Consider the following 7,644-nt stretch of genomic DNA (forward strand, 5'->3'; position numbering starts at 1 on the left):
TGGCTCCAAGTGAAGTCTGGCTTCTTGTCCTGGTTTGACCAGAAATGGCTGAGTCTGGACTGCTTACTTAATCTCTTTTGGCCTCAGTTTCCCAGTCTGTGAGACGAAGCTCCAAGCTTCGTCTCCAAGCTCTTTTCCACTCTTAAACTTCGGGATTCGGTAACAACGTGTGTAACGGGATAAATTCTCTTTTTGTGGCAGCATCCCTTTAATTTTAAAAATCAAGGCATGAGTCTTCCCTGAAAATCTGTTTGAGAGTAAGGTTGTTAAAGTACAAAAAAGCATGAAACACCTGGCGAGCAAGAGAACAAGGCACTTTGGTGCAACCACAAAAGAACAATTTAAAAAAGCAGATCCAAAGTCTTAGTAAATGAAATAGGAAGCAAATTTTCTTAATGCATTTCTTAGGGCTGCTTCTGAAAATTAATGAACCAAGAAAAAAAAAACCCTAGTACTTAATTTAAATGGAATATTAATTTGCTCAATATTTAGATCACACTGACATTCATTTAAGCCATAGGCTCTGTTGTTACTGTGTTAGGTGCTTTCATATACAAGTTTTTTTTTTTTTAAGATTTTTTTTTTTTTTTAATTTATTTATCAGGGAGAGAGCGAGCACAGGCAGACAGAATGGCAGGCAGAGGCAGAGGGAGAAGCAGGCTCCCTGCCGAGCAAGGAGCCGGATGTGGGACTCGATCCTAGGACGCTGGGATCATGACCTGAGCCGAAGGCAGCTGCTTAACCAACTGAGCCACCCAGGCGTCCCTCATATACAAGTTTTCAACACTTCATGATAGGATTGTTTTAACAACTTCCTGGTCATGTCCTGCCCACTCGTTCCATTCAAGTATAATGTTTTCTTCTAATCCATCATGAATGTCATCATTAGGCTCTTGTCCCCTTGAACCCTGATTTCTTCATTAAAGGTTTCTCTTCAGAAACTTGCAATGGTTCCTCCCTTAACCCCCATTTCTCATTTCTAAAGACTTGCATATTCCGACACTTGAAAGTTATCCATCTAATCTCATTTCTCATTATCCCTCGAGTGTAACCACCCCTCCAGTCAGGGTGATATATTCAAAACCATGTTTATTCTTGCTTCCAAGTCTTCACTTACGTTGTTCTTATAGAGAAGGACCTTGCTCATCTCCTCTAATTCTCCAAACCATGTTATACACCTTCAAACTGAACCCATCCTCCTGGTCCGCTGAAGAATTTCCACTTTTTCCTAAGCTTCCCTCTCTTCAAAGTGTTCTTCCTTGGTCCCTGATAGTCCTTATATCCTACAGTAGCACTCATGTGATTATCTCTTACTCATTGTTATGCCACAAATATTTTCAAGAAATGTTTGCTAAATGTCTAGTGTCTACCAGGTGTCTTGCTAGGCACTGAGAATGCCTCATGGAACAAGACAAATGTAGACATTGCCCAGATTTCTTCAAATATTTTCTTTTCCCCCTTCCTCCAGCTCCTCTCCTTTGGGGAGCCTACATTCACGTACATTCCATTGTATGGCACTGTCTTACAGCTGACTAGTGCTCTATTCATTTTTTTTTTTTTTTCAAAAACTTCTGTTTCCTTTTTTTGACATCTAACATTCTCTTAGTACCAATGGTTCATTTTTCACTTCCGAGGTGATAGTTTTTATCTGTAACAGTTAAGATTTAAGAGTGTGAGTGTTTTTCTACATTTCCCATGTCCATCCTTACCATGCCCAATCTTTCCCAAAGCCTCTCGAACATATAGAATGCAATTATAATGACAATTTTAATGTTTCTATTTTAATTCTGTCATCTGTGCTATTTCTGGCACTGTTCTATAGACTGATTTTTCTCTTCATTATGACTCATAATTTCCTGTTTCTTTCATGACCAGTGAGATATATATATAGAGAGAGAGATATAGATTATCTATATCTATCTCTATCTATCTATAATGCCAGGCATTCTGGGTGCTGGATATTTTTGTATCCCTATGAATATTTTTGAGATTTGTTTTGAAATGCAGATAGGATACTTGAAAATAATTTTGTCCTTTGAGCTTTGTTAAGTGGAATCAGTACAGCCTTTAGTATAGGGCTAATTATGTCCCACTGTTGAGTCAATACCATTCTAAGTTCTTTACCCCATGCCCCATGAATTATGTGATTCTGTTTTGATTGGCAGGACGAGGAACAATTTTCAGTAGCTGGGACTGGGTATTGTTTGCTTCTTTTGGGTGATTCTTTCCTTGTCCTTGGTAATTTCTTCTTCTTTTTTTTTTAAGATTATTTATTTGAGAGAGAGAGTAGGGGTAAATTTATTTATTTGAGAGAGATAGAGAGAGAGTAGGGGAGAGGCAGAGGGAGAGAGAGAGAGAGAGAGAGAGAGAGAAAGCAACTCCTTGCTGAGTGGGGAGCCCGATGACTGATGATGCAGGTCTTGATCTCAGGACCCTGAGATCATGACCTGAGCTGAAACCAAGAGTTAGATGCTCAACAGACTGACCCACCCAGGCACCCCATCCTTGGTAATTTCTTAACATACATAATCAGCATAAAATTCCAGAATTCCAGGGATAAGTAGAAAATCCTATAAGTTTTCAGACAAAATAAAATTGAAAAGTCATATTCTAAGAATTAGGAATCAGACCAGTTACAGATCACTAATTATTTAAGCATAGGAAAGAAAGAAAAAAGTTTTAGTAGCTACTGAGCAGGGAAAATATGAATCAACTAACAATTCATTTGTATTTAATGCACAAAATAAAAGAATCAGTATTTGTGTAAGGAGAGATCCCCTAAAATCCCACTCTGTAATTCACAATTCTCTGACTACTGGAGTTGAGAGACTAGAGTCCAGCTCCTTCACTTTCCAGAAGAGAGGACAGATTGCTGCCCTGTGTCCCAAAGGAGGCAATTGTGAGCACAGAACAGCACAGAGCTATTTGAGTTTTATGCCTCTATCAGGTTATTGACTCATCAGGTTATTAAGACTCACTTCCTAATCAAGAAGTTGCTCTTCCTGTGGAAGAACTCCTCTTTACCTGTTGCTTCCTCATATTATTTTCTGCCTCAGAGGTGGAAAGGAAGACTCAGAATAGGAACTCTGAGTGGAGACAAATCCCAGTGAAAGCTAAATTATGCAAATTTTTCTTCATATGAGGAATTAAAGTCCTAAGTAGGCTGTCGGGTTATGAAAGCATTCTTAACCCAAGACATTGCAAATACAATGCACTAAGACAGCATCGAGTCAGAGAGAAATGGAGTAGGTGGGGAAAATTGCGGGTAGGAGGCTGTCTAGAGAGGGAAAATGGAACATGGAAAGTAACACGAGGAAGCCAGACACACCAATTGGAGCATCATACTATTTTTTTCACATTTTTATTGTTTTATTGCCGGTTGAACTATATACAAATAAGCACTACTGTACAGAATAGATATGTAAAAATATTTATGTCTTAGTACCAAGTAAAATATTGCTCTTAAACGAAGAGTTCTACCAGTACTACTAAAATCCCCATTGTCTTTCTTTTTCTAATAGAGTCCCTGTAATATACTCCTCAGTAAAGTAAAATTTCAGATAAGTGACTTCCTTTATTTGAAGTGAGATATTGTCAAATGTGAAATAGCCTACATGTTTAAATAAACTAAACGATATATAAAAACACTAGTCTCATCAATTCAGCACAGCCATATGGGGAAATCTCTTCAAGAACACCTGTTGAAGAAATATTTTCTTGATTGAAGATCTCAGGTGAAAACATAAAACCCCATCGTGGAGTACCAGAGATCGAAAGTAAAACCCTACTTATTGTGAGGATGAGCTGCAGATTATATTAAAGTGTAAGGGTTTACTTTTTTAATGTCAACTGTCTCATCATCACTCTACAGTACATGTAAAGGCACAGATTGATGTATTTTTCTGGCATCTTTCTGACGCACCCTTGCCCTAAATAAATCTGTTTGCCAGGATCTTGTCGCTTAAATTAGCCATCTCAAACTCTTGGTCCTGCCAACACAGGCGATTGTGCCAATGTTCTCAGCATTTACTGGCACACGAGCTGTTGCCTTTTCTTTGGCTTTCTGTGTGTACCTGGGGCCATCATCCGTCCTTCACAAGACAGCAGTCTGGCTTATGTATCCCTGAGACAGACCTCAGGATTGTTTGGACTCATTCTGGTTCTCTCCAGGGTGTGCATCCTGCATGATATATTTTCAGCCACATAATATATTGTTCAGGATTTGTCATGCACATACTTGCAGATTGGCAGAGCCACCTGCCAGAGATGAGAACCTTTTAAGTTGTTGTCAAACGTCATAAAATGTGTTCCATGATTAATTTTGTGGGCACAGATTGGTTTTTGCACAGAGTCCAAAATTTGGGATATGTCACTGTGACTAAATGGCACCGGCATGCTGAATGAATTTGGAATTTGTTTTGTCAAGTGTGGGAGCAGGCACACAGATGGGCTTTGATCCAGTGGTGCTGCTTGGAATTCTCATTATAGCAATGATGTCATTTGTCACGTAGAGTGGGTAGTGGTGCTGCCAAATTGTGGACAAAGCATGGCAAATAACAAAGTACCCAGGCCAAGGAAAAGGACTTATGGTAGCACAGGAAGTTTTCACTACTAGCTGACCTCTACTTACAGGACATAAACATTGTGTCAGGGCTGCCAAAAATATGCTTAGTAGAAATAAGCAGGCAGAGAAGGAAACTTCCAACTGAAAGGGCCCTTTAAAGAGGGCCCATATAGCCGAGGAAATCCTCACTTTACAGAGAAAAATCAAGTAAAACAAACATGTCCTTGCTTTTTACATTAGGCTGTGAAAGAAATCTTTGAGCTATAAGCAAGAGTCATTCTGTAAATCCAACCAAACCCAAGCCAAGGCATTTTACTTTATAGGAAAAGCTTTGTCTACTCAACAGTTTAGCAACCACATTGGAAAATGGAAAAATATACACACACACAAATAAAACCCCAAAATCCTATAATGGCAAAGAAGTACAGCAATTCTCACCAACTATAAACCAGAATTCTCTACACTACAGGGCCTTAAAAATACATTCATGATGCAGCTAACGCAGTGTTTAGAGGGAAATTTATAGCTAAAATGCCTATATTAAAAGAGGAGAAAGACCACAAATCAATAACCTAAACTTTAAGACACTCAAACGGAAGAATGAACTAAACCCAGAACAAGTAGAAAGATGGAAAAAATAAAGTTTAGAGCAAGAAATAAAAGAACAAAAACCAGTATAGAATAGAAATAAAAACAAGTAAGAAAATCAGTGAAACAAAAACTGGGTTTCTTGAAAAGATCAACGAAGTTAACAAACCTTTAGCTAAACTAACCAGGAAATAATGAAAATTCAAATTATTAAAATCAGAATTACTACCAACCTTACAGAAATAAAAAATATGTTACATATGTATTATATATAATATATATTAAGTGTAACTATGCATACTATATGTAACTATGTATATATTATATATGACTATATATAATCATACATCTAATTTATATGGTTTGTTGATGTATATTGTGTGTGTATATATATTTAATTTTCTTCATACCAGAGACCCACTATGTAAATTTTAATTCAGAAAGCCTTGAGTATGAAATGAACATTTTCATTTTCTGAAAATTATGAAGGTTTTTGTGATGGGCTTTCTTTGTTGGGAACTACTGACCTAGCACATATTAGAAATAGTGTTGAATTACAATGAAATATTTATGTATCAGTTAATATTAGGTATGGCTTCATAAAAACTTGGAAGTCCTAAGTAATAGTGCATTTAAAGTAAGTAAAGGAAATCCAGAGATAGGTAATTTGGGGCAAGTATGATAGCTCCTCATTTTCATTAGGGATCTTGGTTTCTGTCATTTTGTGCCAGCATCCTAGGACATGGCTTTGATCATTAAGTTTACTCATGATTTAAAATGGTTGCAGGAGTTCCAATTATTACGTGTGAGTTTCAGGCCAGAAGAAAAGGATATGTTTTTGCATAAATATAGCAATCACCCTTCCTATTCAAGTCAGCCTCTTTTTTTTTTAAGATTTTTTTTTTTTTTTTTTGAGAGAGAAAGCAAGAGTCGGGGGAAGGGACAAGGGGACAAGCAGATTTCCACTGAACAGGGAGCCTCAATGGGGCTCAATCCCAAAACCCTGAGATCATGACCCGAGTCAAAGTTGGACACTTAACCAACTGAGCTACCCAGGTACCCCAAGTTAGCATCTTTTAAGCAGCTGTCTGAGAAGTCTCACATAATATTTTGACTCAGATGGTTCCAGCTTGCTGTGATAGAAATGGGGAATTAAGTCTTTTATTTTGATTGCCAAAGGGCCCAGCTACGCAAATTTCTACTGTGTCCCTGGGGAGGAAGAGGGAACTAAATGTGGAGATAATACTCTAGGAGTCTTTGCTATACTTTACCGCAGCTTCTAAAACCTACTTGAAAACTTAGTTCTTAGAGCATTCTAGGTCAATAAATTTATTTTCCCCCATTGAAAAGTTTCAGCCAGTTAACTCAGAAGTATTTACCAGCAAGTGCTATGGAGAGAGGAGAAATGTCAGGTGTGTTTCTACCCTCAAGGAACTCTCCAGTGATTTGGGTGAATGAAACCTATATAAATTAATCAATCTACCAACATCTATTAAAGTTCTATGTTTTATGGTTCGGACCACCACTTTATATTTACATTTCAAACTCAAAAAAGAAAATCATGTTGTGCTCAAACTGACTGAAACCAAAATATTTATTGACATGAACCACTTTACTTTATTAACCTAAACTGAATCTGAAAATTAATATTTACTCAACTATAAACCATTCCAAAATGTAAATATTTTTTAAACAACAACAACAACAAAAAAAAACTTTCCAGGATCCATTGATCTTAATGTGTCTTATAACTTGCCAGATATGGACAGAGCCTTTCAAAACAACATTAGGATTGTTAACTTCTCAGTCTTGCAGGTGATGTGGTCATCAAATGGCTAGTCAGAAGACAGACACTGACAGTAGTCTTACCACTGACTCAGCAAATTTGTCCTGATTACCCTCTGTAGTAAGGCACTGCACTGGGTCCTAGAGATACCGGAAAGATACTCTGCTCTCAAAGGACTCACAGACCCACAGAAGGGAACAGACATATGAGCCATCACAGACACAAAACAGAGATGGAGCTAATTGTTGTTATTGTTGCTGCTCCTATTGCTTCAGTTGCAAGGGTTTTAATAGAGGGCAAAGTGTTGTGCAGTAGAGTGGAGTGAAATGATTTCTCATTGTTAGTGACCAGAGAAAGCTTTAAAGAGCTGTAGTTCTCAACCAGAGGTGATTTTGAAGCAATGTCTGGAAGCATTTTTTTTTTTAAGATTTTATTTATTTATGTGACAGACACAGAGATTACAAGTAGGCAGAGAGGAAGGCAGAGAGAGAGAGAGAGAGCGGGGAAGAAGCAGGCTTCTGGCTGAGCAGAGAGACCGATGTGGGACTCGATCCTAGGACACTGGGATCACGACCTGAGCCGAAGGCAGCGGCTTAACCGACTGAGCTACCCAGGTGCCCTGGAAGCATTTTTACTTGTCAGATGGTGGTTTGTGGGGTGAGGGTTGCTACTCGTATCTAGAGCATAGAAGCTAGTGATGCTGCTA

This window comes from Mustela nivalis (genome assembly GCF_964662115.1).
Source record: "Mustela nivalis genome assembly, chromosome: 9".
Classification (NCBI taxonomy): Eukaryota; Metazoa; Chordata; class Mammalia; order Carnivora; family Mustelidae; genus Mustela; species Mustela nivalis.